The sequence below is a fragment of the Zosterops lateralis genome, assembly GCF_965231275.1.
Source record: "Zosterops lateralis genome assembly, chromosome: 2".
Lineage (NCBI taxonomy): Eukaryota > Metazoa > Chordata > Aves > Passeriformes > Zosteropidae > Zosterops > Zosterops lateralis.
Genome location: NC_139763.1, coordinates 20,404,734 through 20,426,970, shown reverse-complemented (window position 1 = coordinate 20,426,970; position 22,237 = coordinate 20,404,734). Strand labels below are relative to the sequence as shown.

Genomic DNA, 22,237 nt, shown 5'->3' with positions numbered 1-22,237 from the left:
TGGAACCCTGCTACTATGAAACACACTTCTTTTTAAAATGGCCCAATTTTTACTGAGGTAAATATGAGTAGGATTACATCCATGTGCAACTGATAACCTGACTGTGGTCAGAGAAAACAAAAAGAATCCTTCAAGCTTGGCTAATAACTTAGTTGGATATATTTGAACACCTGCTACTATAATAGTGTTAGTAATCAGTTCAGTTTGGAGAAAGATTGAGCAAGAGCAAATGTGCTTGCAACTTCCAGATCTGCTTTCACAGCTTGTATCCAAAGAAATTCCTGGGAAATGAATTAATATTTTGCAGTCTGAGGCAGAAAATTTTTATAGCTGGTCTGAGCAACAGGGTAGAAATTCATGGAAGATAATATATTGACCAGATCTAAGTACTACATAGACACTTTCTTTATGTGTTTTGAAGTGCAGAATGCTGCATTTTTCTGGAAAGAAAAATGGACATAACATGTTGTTCTTGCAAGGTGTTACCATGTTAACAACTAGAAAACCTTCTGTTAAAACTATTAATATGTGGCTTATCACTTCATAAAAGCTTGAAATCACAACCCAACAACAGTAAGCACATGTGGCACATATGAAGCCAGTCTGCAAATACAATAATAAGCATTCAGCAAGAGGTGTTTTTGTACTGTAGTTAGCTGAAGTAAAATTGTCATGCTTGTTCTACAATCACCACTTCTGTTACCTACAAAATAAACCCATCCATGCTCACTCTGTATTTGGGCTCCTTTCTGAAATGTAAAAAAGGCTTTTGTTGCCTCCTTGTTCTTCAGCACAAACCAAATCTGACCTGGGAAGTTTGAAGGTCGTGATGAAGTCATCTGGCAGAAGGCTTAGCAATTTTAAGGAAATCAGTTCACACCTGCAGCTGACCCTCTTTACCAAGACAGACATCATCTATCATAATGATTCTGTCACTGGTGTCAGTATTTGGGTAGTTGTGGCACTTACAGGATAAGTGCAGGAATAAACATGAAAAGGTTTATTTAAAGATGGGGTGATAAATTACCAAGAGATGGGAAGATAAAAAACTACAAGCATAGAATCATTTAAATTGGAAAATACCTTTAAGATCGAGTCCAGCTATGAACCCAACACTGCCAAGTCCAGCATTAAACCATGTCCCTGTGCAGGGTAGGCACTCACATGCACTTTTAAATAGCTCCAGGGATGGTGACTCCACCACTTCCCTGTCCCAGTGCTTGAGAACAGCCACATCTATGTTAAAATGGAACAACCAGCTCATGAATCCCAGACTCGTGCATACACACGAAGGGACCGGCGGCAGAGCCCCGGTGCCGCCGCTCCCTGTCCCTGTCCCTGTCCCTTTCCCTGTCCCTGTCCCTGTGCCTGTCCCTGTCCCTGTGGCCCACCAGGCTGAGCACAGCCCGCACTGCTCCAGTACCCAGTGGCTCAGGGAGCGGCAGGAACCTCTCTGCGAGGCAGCTGTGACACCAGGTTCTTGTAGAAACCGCACCAACTTTCCATTTGCAGGGAAAATCTGAACAGTTTTCTGGTTACTTCTCAGCTAAGCTTCAGCTCAAAACACAGCTCAAAATTATAAAATACATTTTTAAAAACCATATACAACAGGCAGTTCTTATAATCTATAACACTATAAGATCCACTTCCTCCTAAGGTGACATAAACTCCATTTCTAAACTTCTCTGATGCTTAAAGCTGATTTCTCCAGACAAAGAGAAGACAGCATAGGTCCAAACCAACAACTCCTTTTCACTTAGATTTAATGGCTGTGGAGGAAACCCGCTATTGCTGCATTCCAGGAGTTGCTATGTTACTTTATGCCTCAGCTTTACTATCACCATGAAGTCTCTGTGTTGTAATTCCTCTGTACTTAGAGTCTTGAAGGGCCACAAGTTTGCATACTTGAAATTTGTGATGTATTTTCTTCCCAGCATATGCCTACCCCCTTGGGACACAAAAGGTTTTTGTTAAGGACCAGCTTTCTGCCTGTGAAAATGAAATTAAATCACTGAACTCTGACCATCAATGCAGAGAGTGTTCCACACTAGCCTATAGCAACAGAATATCCTGACAGCCAGCATGAGGGGGGAATAAAAACACCAGCAAGTAAACCTTGGGGTAATTCAAACTATTCACTTGAAATGTATGGATATCAATCCATCTTGCTCATTTTCATATTCCTTCTGCTTTCCTAATTTAACATGTACTTATTTCCCGCCCCCCCCCTTCAAAGGAAGTAAGCAGCAAATACAAACACTGAATTTTTGTATCAGAAAAAAACCAAGTTTTGAATGTCATGTCCAGACATGAAATGTGAGAAACGTGTTCAATACCAGGGCAGCTATCATATATAATGACTCACTGGAAACAATATTATTCCACTAATTATTACATCCTCCAAGATCCATGCTAAAACCAGGTCTCCTCGTAATGAAACAAACTTTTTTCCCTATCTGCATTCACAGATTTCTATTCCTCATTTCTTCCTAGCTATGGAAATAGTAAATACTATAAAATTTTGGCATATATCCCCCTATTTCCACCTTTGTGAATAACCATTTCCATATTATTTGTGGATGTGTACAGGTTGAGTCCTTATCATTGTGTTTGGAAAACATGTAAACCTAAAAGTATATATCCAAGTTTGACCTCCTCTTGGAGATAGATTTATTGATCTTACCAACTCTTCCTGCCCAATGCAAAAAACAATACAGCTTAACCTTCAGATGAAACTTCCTCTCCAAGCTCATGCATTCAAAATATTTCCTCTTAGGAATTGCTCTATCTTAATTCAGTTAACTCTTCCTCCTGCTAACACTTCCTTTATTTTAAGGGTAGTGACTGAAACTTCATTTGCCATAATAACTCAGCAGAACTTTAGCAGCTTTGGGCAAGAGAGAGGGATAAGAGCATCCTGCCACCCCCACGTGTGTCCAAGATCAATGGTGCTGATGAATGATTAGCTGATATCATATTGTTCTTATTTACAGTCTCATGAAAAAGACCTCTCAAATGAGAACAAATTTTATTCAACTGAGGTTTTAATATTTCTCTGTATCTCGTCAGCCCTGGCATTAATATGATATTGTGGTGATTTAACCTAGGAGTGTGGGAATTGCTGAGGGATGTGCTTATTTTTCTAACAAAAGTTCAGGCATGCTATTATTAGCAATCTCTGGTATGTCATCAATGTCAAAGGCCAAATACTTTCTCGAAATGTTTAGGAATCAAGTGTGTTCTGAATCTGAGGAGTCTGTTCTCACTCTGCCATTCACATGCATACACAGCAGCACGCTGAAAAAGACTCCATCTTGCCAGAATACTCCTGAATACTCCCAGTGTATCTGCTCTGATAGCGTTTAGGTTCTCAACAGGATGAATATTGACTTCAGAGAGCAGACTAACCTCACCAGCCAGTGTTTCACAAACACTGGACATGGGAGCCTGAACTTTACCTATTTTAGAGACCACTTTACACCACACACAGCTCCTTGCATACACAAATGTACCTGCCAGTTTAGTACCTCTATAATACTCAGCCAGCTGCCTTAGCATGTCACCAAGAACACACAAACAGGACACAAAGGGGATATTGACATAAAATTCTTCAAGCAATTGTATCATCAACTAGATCAAGAAGAGGGTGTTCCTGACCACTCCCAAGATCTGTCTCTGAGTGCAGCATAGATCTACCGCATCACTCTGAGAGCTGTCTCTAACAGAGCCAACTGGCAATAGAGTTTTCAACCAAAAACTTTCTTGGCTTTGTCATCAGGGTCATTTATTAAAAATATGATGGCAGTTTTGCAAGCCCAAGCCTTTTCTTTCCCAAGGAAAGGGTTAAGTAATATAATTATTTCATTAGAAGCAGTGGCCATCTGTTATGTTTTATAAAAAGACTGGCAAACAATGTTAAAACATCCATTACATGCAATAGAGAAAAGAAAAATATGTTTATTTAGCAAATGTTAATGTTTCTGAAAGATGTTTGATTAGAGTCTGGAATTTATCATCATTTGCCAGAGCTCAGGCTAGAAGCCTAGCATCATCAACACATACTGTCAACAGGAATTAGCAAACAGTTTCATCTCCATGTGAAAAAAACAGTGATTAAGATCTTCCAACTATATCACTAGGTGTATCATCCTCCACAAAACATAATATATGCTTTTTTACATCCTCTTCCAAGAAATATCTCTCCAATCTCTTAGTAATTTTTTTCCTGTGTAGTATAAAGGACTTTAAAAAAAAGTCTTTCTTTAGAAACAAAAAGGAGGGGTTTCTAGTGGAAACAAGTCTTTAAACCTTCACAAGAAAATTTCATGCAAGAAGAAAGAGTAATGTGATTATGAATCAGAAGAAAACTGGAATGATTCATTAATAAACAAAAGGCAATGTCAAAAAGCATGTAGTTCAAGTGCAAAACTGAAAGTAAGCCATGGTTTCTATTTGAATTGTTTGCTTCTCAACAAATATGTAAACACTTAAAAAAACCCCAAAGCCACAGCATAGTGGAGCTTGTCTGCTGCTGCTGTGGCTGCCAGATATAATCAGGGATATTCTAATGGGAGAAGAGAGAATGATGCTAAATTGTCAACCAAGTTCAATGAACTTCGATTTGAAGGAAATGCACTTATTTCTTCAGCCCTCCCATAAGAACAGCTACATTTCAGTAGTGTTTTCTTTGCACTGACCCTCAGTGTAGCCTGAATGGTTTTCTTCTTGTTTTGGTGCTGTTTTGCTACAGCATCACCTGAAGAAAGCAATGGCTTTTGTAAGACATACTTTTGTTAAAATGTGTATACACGTACAAAAAGCTCTATTTGAATCAAAGAGTAATGTCCACTGTTTGGTTTATGCATAATGCAGTATTTCCCCAAAATCACAAACTTGTGGGAGAAGCACAGCAGAAGGATAGCAGGGGTATATGTAAGGGGAAAACTTTCTCACATGCATTTCATTCTATACTCTCAAGCAAAAATAAAAATATTATTTTGCATATAGTAGGTAAAAGGGTTGAACCCAAGCTCTTCTGTTTGACTTGAATGGAAATCATGAAGATTTAAAAATTTTTAGGACAAAATTCTCCCAGTAGACATCTACCTGCTCATGGGTTGGTTTATAACCTCTTCAGAGTGTTACCACGCCACACCTTGAGACAAATATGCCCTTCTCAAGTTCTGACTGAGAGATCCTTGCTGAGGAATGATACTCATCAGGGCAGGACCTGCAGAACCTACACACATGGCTAAGAAGAGCATGTAAATTTTATGGTCACTGTCTTCAGAGCACATTTCTGCTTTCTGATGTCTTCTGAATTTCCTGTTACTCATTGCACATTTGTGACTTCACCTGCCTGTCTTGAAACAGGTTAAAATGGCTGTAAGATTTTATTTCCTCCCAGACTTAGCAATAATTAAACATAGCAGGCTTTAATATTTGAGTCCAGTTCAAGAGAATGAGGATACACTGGAGGCCATGGGGAGGGACACGTGCTTTGTGAATGAAAAGAGCACATGGAAATGCTTTTATCCCATTAGCACAGGCACTGAGGTTGCTCCAACACAGCTGCAGCTGCTGGAGAAGAGTGTACAGGCTGAGCTGAGTTCATGCTTGGGTCCAAATGGGACAAGGGTCCTGCTCTCTTTTCAAGGAGGATCACCGAGGAAGAACAAGCTGTTCACTTATTGTCCTTTCATCTCTATTCTCAATTTTTCCAGGAGTTTAATGCCAAGCAGCCACTCATAACCAATTTTGGTCCCATCTGTGGCCATGAGCCATTAATTTTTGAACAGTATCTCACATCTTGTTACCATTTTACATGCCACAACCATTGAATTAACCCCATGCAATGCTTGAGTGAGCAGCTATAACAATACAGAAATCTGGAGTACAAACAATCCCCAACATACAGAGCATAGGAGCAGTACCATCTCCTGTCACTGGGACTATATATACTCTTGGTCATCTGTCTCAGAGAACATTCAAAGGCTACTATAACTGAGATGTTACTCTATGGGATAATGAGGCGTTGCCATTCCTTACAGTTCTGTCACAAGGCTTAGGCTATTTGATCTTTTCTGGGAAGCCTCAGCTCCAGATACCAAGTCATTATGTGAGAACTGAAGATTTATTTTCTTTTTTAAAAGGGATTTAGCCTTTAGACTGTTACAGGGAGAGAGCTGACAGTCTGACCTGAATATAACCCCTACAATTTGAAAGCCAGAGGCTAGAAAAAAGGCATGCAGAATTGTCTTTAACATGTTATGATTTTTAACCTAAAATATTATGATCGTGAAAGAGGTGGACTCTGGAAGGAGGTTAATGCTTTTTGAAAGCTGGCTCTCCTCTACAGGTAAGAAAAGACCTCATTTTGTGCATATGCCAGCCTAGGCAGATAGCCCCTGGAAGGGATAATATGTGTCTTGTGATAGCCAACAGGGCTGCTGCAAGCTCCCTTCCTTGGCAGAGGAGGTTGTGCAAAGCATGCTAACTCTCAGGTTAAATACCTATTGCTTTAAACAGCCTGCTGACTCCATGGCATTCATCAGTTTTAACTCAGGCTTTGCAATCTCTTTAAGTGGAAGTGACTACAGAAATCTTTGTTTCTGAAGAAAACCCACAAACTATCCTGTTTCCTACACCTGTTTGCTGTTTGGAAGGTATCAAAAAGACAGTGACCACACTGATCCTGAATGCATTGCCTTTTGGAAAAAGCAGTTAATTGTACAGTCAATGTTATCAGCATTTTAAGACATTCATTACCTGCCCTGCTGACCTAACCTGCAGCCCATTACTGACAAATTCTTCTGTGTAACCAGATGTGTGCATACATTTCTGGGGGTTGCATTTTTACTTTTTTATGCCAGTATTACACAGAGCACATGAACCATGACAGTCAGCCCTAGGCACATAAGGGAAGCAGCCAGATGGTGGGGGCAGGAGAGCAACTTTGGCCTTGCTGCCTGGTTTGCCAGGAGGTGATGGGTGCCAGTGGGTGCCCCACAGGAGCAAAGAAGGGCAGCTGTGCCCAGGGAAAGCTGCTCCTTCCCAGCTGGGTCCCACACCTCAGCCCTTCATGCCACTTCACTCAGCAGCTGGAGCAGACAAGAAATCCCTTTTCCCAGAAGTCTTGTCTTGACCTCCTTTCAGCTTTTCTTTTTCTCCCAATGCTTCCCCTTGGAGCAGCACCCTGACCCCACTCCACTTAGTCCTTCATGAGATGGCTTTTGCCTGTGACTGCTGGCATGATCTGAAAAGTAAGGCAGTTGTTCCCTTAACTCTAACTAAAACACTGCAGTTTAGAAATCTCTGGGCTTCTTATCATACCTCTTCATTTCATTTTCATTTCAGCTCCCACTGCAACACCAAAGTGAAAAATGACAGATTAATAGGGAGTCCTGGGTGAGTTAATGAGGCAAAATGGGCCCCAGTTACAGCATGGTTAAAAAAACAGGGTCCTGCAGCAGCAGTATTGATAGCCTTCAACCCCACCTAAAAAGGGTAACAAGCAGAAAGGATATGTTAACAGAGTTATAAATATATACGTATAAAAAGCAAGGAAGGAAGCAAGCAAGAAAGCAGTCCAACAGATCAATTAAAGTAGAGCTGTTAAATAATCAAATATAAGAGTTGTAACAGTAGTGTGTGCATGTCTGTATGGATGCTTGCAGGTATGTAACCTTATTATTATGATAATTAAGAATACCTCCCGTTATCCTGTGTACTGTAAGGCAGAGAATAAACAGCAAGAAACCCCCTGATTGCATCCAAGCTATTCCACCCAGACTACAAAAGTGGCAATTTCCTGGCACTGGCCCAAATCAAATCCTATCACTTCAAATGCAGAAGCAGACAGATACACATGTTGTTGCTTATTTTTATAGTTAAAATACTAAGTATATAATTCCAGAAGCCTTCTATTAAATGTTTTAACAAATTAAACAATTAAGTAAATATAATCAGATAAATTCGACCTTGATGTCAGTAATATGAAGAGAGACTTGTAGACAACGAGAACTATGCAGTCACTGCAAGAAAGCTTACAATTGGATTTAGAGGGGAAATTAGAGGCACGTGGAACTATCATGTTGCATCAGAAACAGATTATGAGAACCCACAAATTCTAAGAACTGTTCAGTTGTATTTAGCCTGAAACTCCTAAGTCAGGAATTTCAGGCTAAATACATTATCTCCAGACAATGATTGAGCCTTTTGCCTTAAAAATTAACTTTATTTGGGCTCAAGAGGCTTATCAACTCTCGCATCCTTTCAACTACCCCAAATCTCACCATAAGCTTTACAGAGGACAGAATTTCCTCTGTGGTTGGGTTCTTACGGCAGGTCTTCATTGTTCCATGGAGCTTTATCCATGTACCTTGCTGTTCAACTTACTGGGGACTTGAATTAGGGTAGCACAGTGAAGGTTTACCCAGGTCATGGCAAGAAGCGACACAGGAGGAGTAAAATATACTGGAAGCACTCATAAGACAGTGCTATGCTCCAGCTAAATGTGTCAATACTGGCTCTGAATTCAAGCTCCCCACAAGATTTGTAAGCTCAGGTCAGGCACACACCCCTAAGTCCTGAGTGTGCAGAGATGGAGCCAACTCAGATGTCTCTGCTCAGGCAGCACAGGTGCCTAAAGAAGGTACCAGAAAACTGCCCACCTTGAGTAGCTGCTTAGGAGGGTTTTCTCTCCAAATGACTGCAAACATCCTACTACATAGCTCTGCGCATGATGTCAGCACCACTAGACAAAAGCATTTCATACTGTAAGGCTAAAGCTGAGAAGACATTTTGTTTTTCAAAACTAAATCCAGGTCTTGCTGAATGCTCAGAAGACAAGGCCTAAGGGAAATGAAGAAGACAACATTGTTAAGAGGATCAAAAACTCTCAAAATTTTGGTGTCATCTATTATGCACTGTAAGATACAGAGAGAATGAGGAAGCAGAAAAAAACCCCCAGTATTTCTGGCCACTATTGCTTGTTTTAGTAAATCAAGCTCTGCTCATTGAAACGCTTTGTGATCTTCTACTAAGCACCTAATACTTTCTCAGCCTTCCTTCATGCTCCCTGTGCTAGCAGTATCTCATTTATGTCCTTGTAAGGTGCTTTGAGCCATAACAAGTATGACAAGTGCTATACAAAACACTATTCCATTCTCTCATATCCTAGTTAACTTCCAAAACCAAAATACTGCACTTGGATGCACACATGCAGCTTTGGCTGTAGCCATTGCCAGTTTTCTGCCTATGCCTGCAGAGATAACATGGACCTTTATGCTTTCAAACTGCTCAGATACTGGGGATGAGGAGGATGGGGGTGGGGCCTTTTTCCCTTGGAGTAATCTTTAAAAAATTCCTGCATCATGCTGCATCCATTTGCAACTCCTAAATGTTCATATCCGCAGCAGTCCTGTGGGTCACCTGCCATGGAAAAAAAATTTCCCTGGACAAAAAGGTCTTAAAATATTTTATTACAGAAATATACTTTTTAGGCCTTAAAACAGATTAAATATATGAGAATTCCTAGAAGTCAATATTGTTCCCCTCAGGGATGCCAGATTTTATTTACAAAGCTTATATATTGCTATTGCAAGGAGCTTTCATGGATGAAAACTGCTCAGGGCATTATGATGGATAGATGGATGGCAGTGAATGGGAAAAAAGCTCATAGAAGCTCCACCGGGCTGAATGGCATTAAGATTCCCCAGGGGAGTCATATGAGGATGCAAGGTTTTTCTCTACTGTTTGCTCTAACAATGACATACATACATACATACATACATACAAAAATGAAATCACTCACAGCACTCAATAATTTATTTGCTTCATCCTGGCCATGAATGTGCTAGAATAATAAACCACCACATGGGTGATAGTACAGTCACTACTACTGATTCCAACTATTGTAGCTTTGCAATAAGGTAGCTTAGTCTATGTTTCTTTTGAAAGACTGAAAGTAATGGACACATATAGCCCTGTTTTAGAATCATATTTTCTATTGCTTGTTTTTCCCAGTATTAAAAAGGGTCAGCAAATACCTTTTCTTAACAGCTACACTCTCAAGGGTAGAAGTAAATCTAGCAGAACAAGGATTCCTAATTCTAAAGATGCTAATGGCAAATACTCACATGTGTGTAAATAATTAATTGCTTTCTTGTTAACAAGTCCAGGTTTTTATTCTTTGTTAGTCACCCCAAGGGTTGTTTTTCCTATGAGAAATAGAAATATTTAGGATTGTATCTTCCTAGTCCATGACTAATTTATAGGTTCTTGTGGCATCAGGTGCAAAGATTCAAGATTCAATTTGTCACCTCCGGCACTTCCCACTTTAAAAGATGGTGCAGGTATTCTGCAGAAATAAATGAAGGAAAACATTAATGCTGTAAAACCAACAGTAGTATCCCCTATGGAGGTCATATCTTTCAAATTCATAGAGACACATCAAGATATTGAATGTCTTTTGTAGTGCTCTGGAAAGACCATAAAGCCCTCTAATGATCTCCTACAGAAAAAAAATAGAGAGAATTAACACCACATTTTTCATGTGGAACAGTATCAGCTACAGCTGGCTGGGGTTTTATTGCCTGCTTTTTCTCAGCATTTCTTTTGTTGTTTTGTTTTGAATTTGGTGGATTTTTGGTTTTTTGTTTATTTCAGGGGATTTTTGTTTGTTTGTTGGTTAGTTTTTTTCTTCTAAACTTTAATTTTTTTCAATTATATCTAGCCTTTCCAAGCCTACACCTCTATACAAAGATGACAACATAGAAATAGCATAACATAAAGAGTCAGACATCTAACAAAATAAAATTATTTTTCCCCATTTTTTACTTTTCCAGCTAGATCACCAATCACATAAATATTTACTTTCTGTGTATATACAGCTCAGTGGCTGCATTGTTCATGACTACAATTGTTCTCAAACAAATGTGACTTGTTAATAAATCCCCACCTGCTGCCCCAATATGTCTCCCTGGAACTGACTCTGGGAAAACCTCTTCTCATGGGGGAGAGAAGAGCATATGTGAAAGATGTCCTGACCTCTGATCATGAACACTAGAGACCTACTTGGCTCACAAATTCCAGAATCAGATCAAAACACTGAACCTCTTTGTTTCCTTTTCTGTATAACGGGAGCACTTTGTACAGATTTCCTTATGCTGAAAAATACTGCGCAAATGCAAGTTAATTACAGTGTAACTACTTGAATATTTCCTGGAGGATGACTGATTATGGTGATTTAACAACATGATGAATTCTGTGTATGAGACATAACATTTTCATCTCTTTTCCTCTTTGAAATTCATTGTAAGCATTAACATGGAAAAACCATACTACTGTAGAGAACAGTTGTTCACTCTTAGGACTCGCAAACTCAGTATCTTAAAAAAAATCCTGCTCACATGGCTTCATGACATTTTAATATTTTACTTTGCTTCTTGATTGCTTTCACTTGAATTTTGTATTTAATCTAAGAACTCAAGAAACCCTTAAAAGATAATATTCTAAGACTGTTGAAAATAGATGCTACAACTTTCCAGAGAAAAACAGGTTACACATTAATATACACTTTCTACTGCTAACTATTAATTTTGAAGAGTGATTAAGTATTTTATATGCGTTTCCTCTTTAAAAAAGTTTGCAGTCTATATGTGTAGGGATGGTATTTTATGTTCTTTAAATGTCAGGATAGTTCTGCAGACTTTAACATTATAATGACACCAAATTTAAGTCATTAAAGGAGAGATTTCTCTCACATTTAAACATTGAAGTTAGGGATTAAATCTAAGTACGTGAGCTTCTTCTATAATGCAGAAAGACACAAACCTCCATTAGGCACGTATGAAACGACTTATCCTTTAGAATTAACAACAAAACAATCTGTCATTTTGATTCATGGAGGTTAGCAAAGATAAATATCCATTTTTAATTAGTTATGCAGGATGGATATCAGAAGTAACAAAGAGTAATATAAAACATATTAGTAATATGAGTCTAAAAAAAGATAAAACAGAGACCAAGCACAGTTTCCTCTGCTGATGTTCAAGAGGAGGTAAGGCTGGAGTTATAACCATCTGTTAGAAAAGTTTCCTTCTAGATTTAGAGGGAACAGCTTCCGGTGCTATTGTCCATAGCTAAAAGAAATCGAAACTCTAGATACAGTAATCATCTCCAGAATCAGTGTTTAAAGGTCTCATAAGATGCTTTCGCTTGTGTTTTTTAGCCATTAAAAACTGAGATTTTTAGCTTTAGTCATGTTACTCATCCAAACAGCCATTTGCAGTTACCACACATCTGTAGACTGCAGTAACCTCAGTGGGTGCTCTATCAAGATGTGTTTAGGCTTTAAAGAGACTGTACCCATCAATTTCTTTGAACTTAAGAGATGTTGGTAAGGTCCACATTAATGCAATATGGCAACTGCAGATAGCTGCTGAATTTTTTGAATGTCTGGCTCCACAAAGATTAAAATTGCTCTTTTTTAGCCTAAGATATTTCAGGTTCCAAATGTCAAGGCAGTGTCTATCACTCCATATTTCAAGGCATGAAATTTTTATTTTATGATCGTAGACATTAGGGTTTCAATAGCCTTATAGATTTGCTTTTCACAAAAGGATTCTATACAAATTCTCACCATTCATCTGAAACTTACAGTATATTTAGAAATGCAACTAAAATGTTTTTATAATTATGTACAGAGTACTTCTTTTGTTTAGTGACCTGAGTTGAAGGGAGCAGGATGGTTTGTACTATAAACATAAGCATGAAGTGAATATTTAATACCAAGAAAATAAACCTCTAGGTAAGAGTCCAGACTGTCACTGAAACCTACAGGAATGGATTGCATATAATGCAGCCTTTGAGAGGATATAAGAAATAACAAGACATTGGCAGGCAAATAGACCAAGGAAGCTTCCTGGATCTTTTCCACTAATAAATTCTCTCCATTTTGGCAAGAGATATCTGTAATTTGTAAGTGGTTTTGATCTTGGGGAAACTTTCCTGCCTTTCTGCAGTAAGGGAAGACTTTCTAAATGGGAGGCTGTGATATGAGTCCCTTTGGGTGGAAGGCCAGGATAGAACCCAACACTCACGCAGGGACTGGTACTGGTTTCAAAGATAGTTCTTATCTCTTTTTCCCAGAAACCAAGCAGAAAATCACAATGTTGTGCCTGACGACAATAGAAAATATAAGGTCATAAACTGCTCCCTGTTTTGCTCAGATGCCAGTTCCACACAACACAACAGATGTTTTTCTCTGTCACCACCAGCAGCTCTTACACCAGCTACCAGGAAAGCAAGGACAGAAATTACACAGTGTACATGCTATTTGCACTTTTATTCTGCATACTAGTGATAGCGGAAACATATAATAAGGGAGATAATTTTCTGGTTTCATTCAATAAAATAAACCCTTTCTCAACTAAAATCAAACATTTCATAACAAAATTTTCCTTTTAAAAATAAAAATAAATATACACCTAGCATTTCCATCTACATATTATTGTGTATATTTTGCGGCAGTGAAAGATGTACAGCAAGGAATCAAATGGGGAACAATTCTAAACATTTCCTTGTCCCACTGGGAGTTAGTCCTCAGCCAGGCTAGCTTTTGAAAACAATATTTGATAGCATTCAAGGAATTTTAAAACATATCTGTATGGAGAAAGTTGATTTTTACTTGTAAAATAAATTAGCTGCAGACTAGCAAGCCTTTAAACAAAATATCAGGAGAGACATTGTTACCAGAGATGAAGTCCTGCCCAGCAGGTTACTCAACTACAAAGGCATAGTTAAATTGTGCTTATCCCAATTCCATGTGGGCTCCTGTGGAGAGATTCCTGGGGCTGCATACATGTGGAATTAATCAATCAGATAAAAACATCCACAGTTCTTAAAAAACATATTCTGTGCTCAACGTGACTTTGGCACAAATGTGTTATTTAACATCATACCTGATCCAGGTTACAAATTGGCTGGGATCTGCCCTCTAATGAAGATGCTTTGCTACCTCAGGTGTTCTACACATGGCTAAACAGTTTTTAACTAACTTCCCTCATTAGAGCAATTATTAAGGTCTTAGCTTTAACAATGCTATGGAAAACAGCTATTGAGGAACCTGTACTTGCTTGGCAAAAAATCTCGGGGGTTGGAAGACAGACACCAATACCACATGAGGTGCTTCTGGCTAATTAAGATGTTGACTGAGCTTGTGTTAATCAAGGTCCATCAAACTATGCTTCATTAATATGTAAATTGGTAAAGACTTCCACAATTGCCCTACCATCTGAACTCTAGCTATGGTCCCCAAAACAGACAATAACTGGAGTTGTAATTTATGTTTTCAGTTGGGGAAATAATTTTCTGAAAACAAAGGAATTGTGAGGTAGAGTGCAAATGTATTTCAAAATACACATGGATACATTAGACAAACATTATAGATATGCATAACAATGGGAAAGTTTAAAGATGTGTCAGCAAAAAGAATTCATGTGAATGATACATAACAAAAGGAAAGCATTTCTTTCCTCAGATTAACTTATCAGAGGTGATGTCCCATAGAGATGACCAAGAGAGGTACATTTAGAAGTCAGTTCCAACCATTTAAGGGAGAAGTTATGCCAAATTAGATTAGTAGAATATTATGATAAATATCTTGAAAAGAACTGCTGTTTCAATCTCTTTTAGTCTGAACATATATTAACAGAACTTAGAATAACCTTAGGAAAGAGTAATATTCAGATGGCCTAAGATATAATGGTCATGCCTGATGTTTTCTGTTCAACTACTCCTAGATGTTACCAGCTCAGCATCTTACCCAGGCCACAAGAATCAGTACGAGGAGACTGTCTCCCCTTGGCTAGGGGTTTATACAGAATTTAAATAATTGAGATAAGGTCTGTGTAGGTCTCAATTGTTTACAAAGTCAGTGAGAGTCCTAATTTAAGCAAAGTAAGTGCCTTCAGAAGATAGGACAAATACAATTTCCTCCTTCCTTCCTGCTTTCCTTTTTCCTCCTATTACCATAATGAATGGGAATACTTTAATGTTAGTCCATAAATAACTCTTTTGCTTCAATAATAGTGATGTAATAAAAACATGTATTTAAAATCAGCAGTTATTCAAATTATGGGTAGCTGGCTGCAGACAGGCTAAGTGTGAAAACTGGCACTATAGCCAGTGATGATCAAGTCCACATGAGCAGTAGAATGAGAAGAGCTGCTGAGCTGTGCTCCCTGTTGAGGGGTCTGTACATGGGGGCCTCATTTCAGAGCCCCTGGCAGAGCTACTTCTCCAGACAGACAATGTGTCACAATGTCCTGTGTCACCTCTCAGTCCCATGTGGGTGTCTGATGTACCTTAATGCATCTCTAGTGGCACTGGACCCCCATTTGTGGGCAAGAGAATTGTACTTCAGGTGTCAGCTGTCACTTGAGCTGAATCACATGTAGATATTCATGCACAGCTGCCGAGTTTTTAGGATCTTAAGCTAGAGCTGAATGCCAACTAGGTTGTTTTGCACGTTCTCCCAGCTTTCACTCTTATTGTTCTCTCAGCATCTACTGACATTTCAAAACACTTTCTGGGCAATTTATTGACTTAGAGAGCAAAAGGTGTTGAGTACAGAAATAGTCATAAAATGGAGTAGCACACAGTGGAAAGTGTAGTATTTAAGAGAGGTGCAGAGGCAGTCAAAATTCATAGTTCCTTCATCTGCATCCTGAGAATCCTCTGAAAGTCCTTGAAGTCCCAAAGTCTCAGTTCTTACACCAGTTCTACACTGGGTTTGCACTGGGTAAGAAGGACTAACACAAGAAAAAAAAAAAACAACAACTGCATTTTTGTAATGTAGATGAGTTTTGACTGACAGGTTGACCATTAGCTTCCTTTGTTTAGCACTGAACTATGATACTCCTATTCATGGAAGTAAAAATAATACATTTCTCTTTTCTCTTTTCTGTCTGTATGCAATCCAGAATATTTCAAAAGATCTTACAAATCTCCATAGATGTCAGCTAATATTGTACTAGGCTTGGACAGACTCAGGTACTGTTGGAAGCTAAAAGTTCTTTCCCCTTAGGAAATCCTTGGTGGTCTTTCCCAAAGTGTCAGCCAAAAGATCATTAAAATTTCAGTCAGTTTTAATTGGATAAGACCACATATCTCTATAATTTCACTGTGCATCAGCAATGACAGACAGCATACTGCCCAGTCTGCCATACCCTGTGGGCTGAATTTTAACTTTTAATAGACCAAAAGTCAATCTCTTAAAACCTGGAAGTTTATCACAGAAAATGAAAACTACTTTTCTAGAAAGAAATGAGATTTCAAAGATGAAGATTACTTACATCCAGCCAGGAGATACAACATGCTTGTAAATGTTACAACTTTTCAAAGATGAAGGGACATGGCCATATGTTACTGAAGCACACCCCAGTAAGAGAGTGGGATGTGTGTGAACTCTTCAAACCTTAGGCATGTATCATTACAATCTGCCACAGATCAGACATTCAAACCATCCTGCAGATGATCTCCTACTGAGCAATTCAGTATCAGCCTGTTTACAATGTATTTAAAAACAAGAAAATCCCAGGATATGGAACACACTGTGATTCTAAGGTTCTGGAGGATGTGCATAACAGAATGGTGCACCAGCAATCCTGCAGACTTTCATCACAAAGTTTTGAAAGTTACAGAGACATATCTAGAAACTACAAGTATCATTGAAATATATATGACAAAAATACTTCACCTGTTCTATATTTTATTACTTCATGAGTAAAAAAATACTGAACTGGTATCTTACTACTTTCACAGCATTTAAAAAAATGATAAATTATGATTTTTAAGCAGCATTCAAAATCTCTTGTTTTGTCAGGCAGTCAAGTGGGATCTGTGCTTGCTGATTCCTATCCTTTCCCACCAGACTGGACCTCCTGCTGCTTACTGTTTGCAACATGGCAGCTTCCCAGGAGAGCCCAGGTGTGTTCTCCTCCTGTTAAGAACATGACAAGTAAAATTCTTTTGAAGTATGCTTAGCCTGATTTAATGACATTCACTTCAGGTAGTAATTCCTAGGAAGATGGGCAGCTTCAGCTCTAAGTGTGAATCCTCTGTCCAATAACAAACATAGAAAGTGTTTCATTAGCATGGAAGATGTTTGATGTGTGCACGAGTCTTTTCAGATCTATTCAAACAACAGATCTTACAGTGGTGCAAGCAAGAGTACAAGTAAAAGAATATTAACAAAATCGGCTGGGAAAAAATCTGCAGTGTGACAAGTACATTTTAATAAATGCTCATTAGTGTTTAGATATATATATATGTATATAAATAATATAGAAAACACACTCTGTTTTCTTGTTGGGGTTTGTTGGGGTTTTTTTGCCCTACATGGTGTTTATGTGACATTTGGACCAAGAAATGTGAAAAAACTCACCAAAAAATCACAAACTCCAGCACAGCACCAGTGTGCCAACTCCACCTTCACAATTTCTTTTACAGAACTGTTTATGTGTTTTGAGACACAATATCACTGTTTTGATCTGCATAAACCTCTCAGTTGTGACAAACAGTGGATAGGTAATGACTGCTGGAACATGTTTAGAGTGCTCTGATTTTATCAGTGGATGTTATGTTTACTTATGTATTTCCCTCTGTCTTTGGATTTTTTTTCTGCTTTAGCTTAATAAAAGACATTTATAGCCAAGATTTACTTCTTTATGCATAAATGTGAGGTTGGTGGTGATCAACAATAATGGCTGTATAAAAGTCCATGTATCCCTGCTTTTTAAAATTTGATGGGATAGCCATTTCTCTGTTTCAGACAGGTAATTTCAGGACTCTTTGGCAAAAGAATTTTAGTACAGTTCCTTTACTATCCAGACCTATAAAATCAGTTGTAAGTTCTGTTAAGTAAGATGCCTATTTTTCCTCCAAAATACAAATTGGAAATTTAGAATTCATGAAAACTAGGAAAAAAGTAGCAGCAAATACCTCTCTTTTATCTCTGTAAACTACAGGATGATGTTGAACAGCTTAGAAACACTGAACCAGAGTAATTTCTCTTTTAGAGAACTGAGGATTCTTAACTGTGTATCAATTACAGAGGACGCATCCTGCTTCTTGTTTGCTTGCAGTGAAACCAAGGATGTGAAATAAACATTGCACCCTGGAGATACTGTTACCTTTGCCTACATACAACCAGGAGAAGCCTAATCAGAAATATCAGTTCATTATCATTTGCTAGGAGTGATACTTATCACTAAGATTAGGTACAAATACTTGATAAACACCACCCTAAATTAACTTTTATTTTTAAATAAGGAGTACCTCATAGCAGTGGTGGTATTTCAAGAGTCATGGCCATATCTAGTGGTGCAACACAAAGAGATTAATTAAAGTTTCCCCTGCTTCTAAAGCTGTTAATAAGGTGAAGAGAGGGAACATTTTTATTATAACTCCTAAAAGAATCCTGTCACATCCTCATATTAATACTGCATTCTTATATTAAATCACTGAATTTTTCTATCCTTGAGCCCCTCTAACAGATCTCATTAGTGGTTGTTTTTGTGGAGATTTTTGTTTTTAAGCCAAAAGAGAACCATAGTAACTGTGCATTTCCCAAACCATTTCATTCATGAATGGGAAATGAGTCTCCAAATCTTCACTCACATGAGTAACCACATTGATATCCTTGGGCCTTCCATTATTAACAGCTAGAACTGTGAGTATAAATCTGCAGGATTTGGATGTGGTGCTTCATTACTTCATCGGAGTGAAATCCGTAGCTGAAATCAATAGCTAAGCATGTGAGGCACATAAAAGATACACATTCTTTCATGGAGGTCTGATTGCAATGCATCTCTCAATTTTGTTTCGGCATCAACAAATAAGCATATGATTGTAAAGAGACATACAGACTGTAGGCAGTAATTACAAAGACACATTTTAGATAGACATTCTAGCCTCAATAGAGGAGTTGGGAACAGTCCATCAGGAAGAACAGAATAATAGTGAAAAAGGTCAACACTTCTTGAAAAACTAACATAGTAAGTCACAGACCAAGTTTTTGGTTCTCTGTCAATCAGTAGTGTAACTGTTGTCAATCATTCCCCCTTACCTTGTTTGTGATTTTTGAATAGCCACAAAAGAAACTTTTGTTGGTAATTATGGTCTTTACAATGGGTCTGAGTCACAGGCAGGATTTCAGAGCCTGCCTGTGGAAGAGCATTGGTACACCCCAAGCTGAGCTCACGTATGTCTGGACAATTCAAGCAAAACTTTCCCACGATAATATGAAAGGAAATAAAAGATTCTGACCAACACAAGTCATTATTCCAGAAATAACAAAAGGGACAGGATAGCCAGGATCTCCTGGTTTAACTTTTTTTTTTTTTTCCTTAAAGACAATAAATATGATACCTTTTCCTTTGGAAAGGTGCAGTTAGACAGTATATGCACCTGTGCATCTTGGATCTTCTGAAAGAGTATTTCTACTCTCTGCCTAACCACATGCTTCCCATTACACTGATGGAAGCATTCTGCTAAAAATTACTGCCAAGAATTAATGCTTCTTCATTTATTTTTTAATTCCCGAATTCCCCTAGGATTTTTCCTTTCCTCAAATATTTTCACCTTCCACAGATACATTTTTGTTTTGTTTTCTTTGGCTATCAATTTATCTTGGCCCTCCTGAAAACATGAAAAGATTTGTGAAGAAAGGTTCTCAAATAAAACCCGATTTTGGAGTTGATTCAGCAAAGTCACAAATCTGATAACATCAAAGCAAGGACATCTGAAACTAAGAATTAGGCAGAACAGATTTTTCAACAAATTGCAGCCTCTATAAATTTACCCCTTTCCAAACAGCCAAGTCTGTTTATTTGCTTATTTTCCTGGCTTTGCCAAAAGAAAGGTTTAAACAACTTTGGAAAAATAACAGCAAAGTTGTTCAGCGGAAACCACCCCCTGTACTGTAAACAGTGCCTCTCCCAAACTGCAGCTGCACAAAGCAGAGACAATGCAGGGACCCTCAGCATCATTAACCAACTTCCCTTCCTCACCAAACAGTGCCTTCGATAAAGCAATCACAATAGCATCATGGAACAGTAGAACAAGGAAAAAAAAAATAACCTTACCAGCTTCTCCTACAGTACACAGCTGAAAGGAAAACAAAACCCCCAGCTGCCGTATCGCATGCAATTGGTCTCTCAGAATGAACTGACTGAAAGAACTATGAAAGGCTAAAGTCTTTCGGCCCCTCTGTTCAGCCTCTCTTCAGCTCCCACTCTCCGAGCTTGCTCACAAAGCCATTCTCCTAGTCCCTAATCCTCGCAGAGGAGAAAGCAGCGCGCACGGAATGACTCCAGCGGGAGCGCTCCTCCGGGGGGTGGGGGAGAGATGCTGCCGGCGCTCAGCCCCAGCCCCGCGCAGCATCCCCGGGGAGGGCAGCCCCGCCAGCCTGCAGCCACCTGGGCACAGCAGCCCCGGCACCGGCGGCACGGCGGGACGAGGCACGGAAAAGTACACACCTCCTGTCACCACCCGCTCAGCCACTCATCTCTGCGATGAGAACATCCCTGGGTGCTGGCAAGAGTCCCCCGCGCGCATCCCAGGCAGCCCGCACTGAACTAATTCGGCTTTTCTTCTTTTCTAATTAGCCACGTGACTTCCTAAAGCTCTTCCTGGGCCTTGGATGTTTCTTTTTCACAAAGAACACCCAAGTACGTCTTAAATATTTCAAACAGCAAAAAAAAACTCCAACAAAGATGTTCTCCCAGAAAATCAATAACAAAATTATAAGAAAAGAGACCCCAACAGACACAAAATCAATAACATTATGAGTCACATTAAAAAACCACTGGTGCCTCCCTGAAGTGCTTCTGATAGCTAAAATCAGAACATACAATTGCATTTTTCACAATGAGAAAAGGGTTCTATCATCATTTCCAGTTTATGTAAAAAGAGACAGCATTTTTTAATGCAAATTGTCTTGGAAACAGGAGATACATTCCCCTGCCTCATAGCCTCTGCTTTTCAAGAATGCATTAAATCTTTAAGAAACACTGTTGTCATAATAGTTTTTAGCACAAGTTTTACTTCTCCACAAAATGCAAAAAAACTCAGAAACAAGCAGCTGCTACAAAGTAAATCAAAGACCTAGAAAAGCAGATGGCATAATTTCACATCTTAAAGGTTGGCTGTGAGCCTTCCAGTAATAATTTATAAGGAGACTTCCTCCTGCTTGTTCCTCTGCTTGGCAGCATGCTGTTTGAGCCTTTCAAACAAAATAAATAGACTTCAAGCCACCAGCTTCACACACACTAACACTTACCAATGCTTTTTCAACCTGACACAAGCTGACTTTGTTCCTCTGTGACCCTGGAGAGAAAACCAAGGTGACAGTTTGATGGATGCGATCTCTTTTCACAATGTGGGTTGTGACTTCATAGCCCTCTCTCCCCATTATTGCTTAGCTGAAGGAGGGGACAGGAGCAGAGGAGAATCTCCCACCATACAGAGCCATTTTAGCAGTGAACCAAACGTGCAATAAATGCCTGGAACAGATTTTCCTACCTCAAAAATGTGAATTTAAGGGAAGCCCTTTCCACTTTTCTTGGAAAAGCCCTTTCCACTTTTTCTTTCTGCCCTTGAGTCTAAGGGCAGAAAAAAAAAGGCTTCAAGAGGAGGAATTAATCCAAAATGTTTATTTCAGACATATTTTAGTTTAAGAAAATAGCAATATCATTAGAGAACAAAGGAAAGAAGGAAGGAAAGAAAGAATTTGGTTTGCTGCATTTATGACCAAAGAACACTTGGTCTGTGACTTTTGTGAATTATCTCTTAACTGTGCTAATTCAGTCATTGAACCACGAATCTTGAACAATTCTTTTCTGGACAGAGGTCCCACTGCAGTAATCTGAGGCAAACAATTGCCATTTGATGTAATTTTTTTATTACCTAAAAGACACCATAAAATATCAGAGGATTCATATACCTTAAAACTAGTGTCTGCAAATTCAGTATTTGAATGCAGATTCTCAGCTAAGATGAATTCAGAAATCTTTTTAAGAGAGTAACATATTTAACATAAAAATCCTGCCGGATTTCACAGAACTCTTCATGAAGAAATTGCCTTTCCATGAAAAAGGAAGATGGCGAATGAACTCTGAAACATAAGGCTCCACCTTCACTGGCTTGAGATGATTAACAAACATCCTAAAGC

At 38.7% G+C, this 22,237-nt stretch overlaps 1 protein-coding gene across 3 annotated transcripts in view; it reads right to left on the bottom strand.

The window, feature by feature from the left end:
• MID1 (midline 1) overlaps nucleotides 1-22,237 on the bottom strand; it is a 241,068-nt gene that overhangs the window by 153,198 nt on the left and 65,633 nt on the right. The window contains exon 1 of one of the 3 annotated variants that reach the window (XM_083855463.1): nucleotides 7,333-7,354. The exons of the other annotated variants lie outside the window; for them this stretch is intronic. The gene's annotated coding sequence lies outside the window, so the exon portion shown is untranslated. Of the gene's footprint in view, nucleotides 1-7,332; nucleotides 7,355-22,237 lie in introns of those variants that run through there. 3 annotated transcript variants of the gene reach the window in all.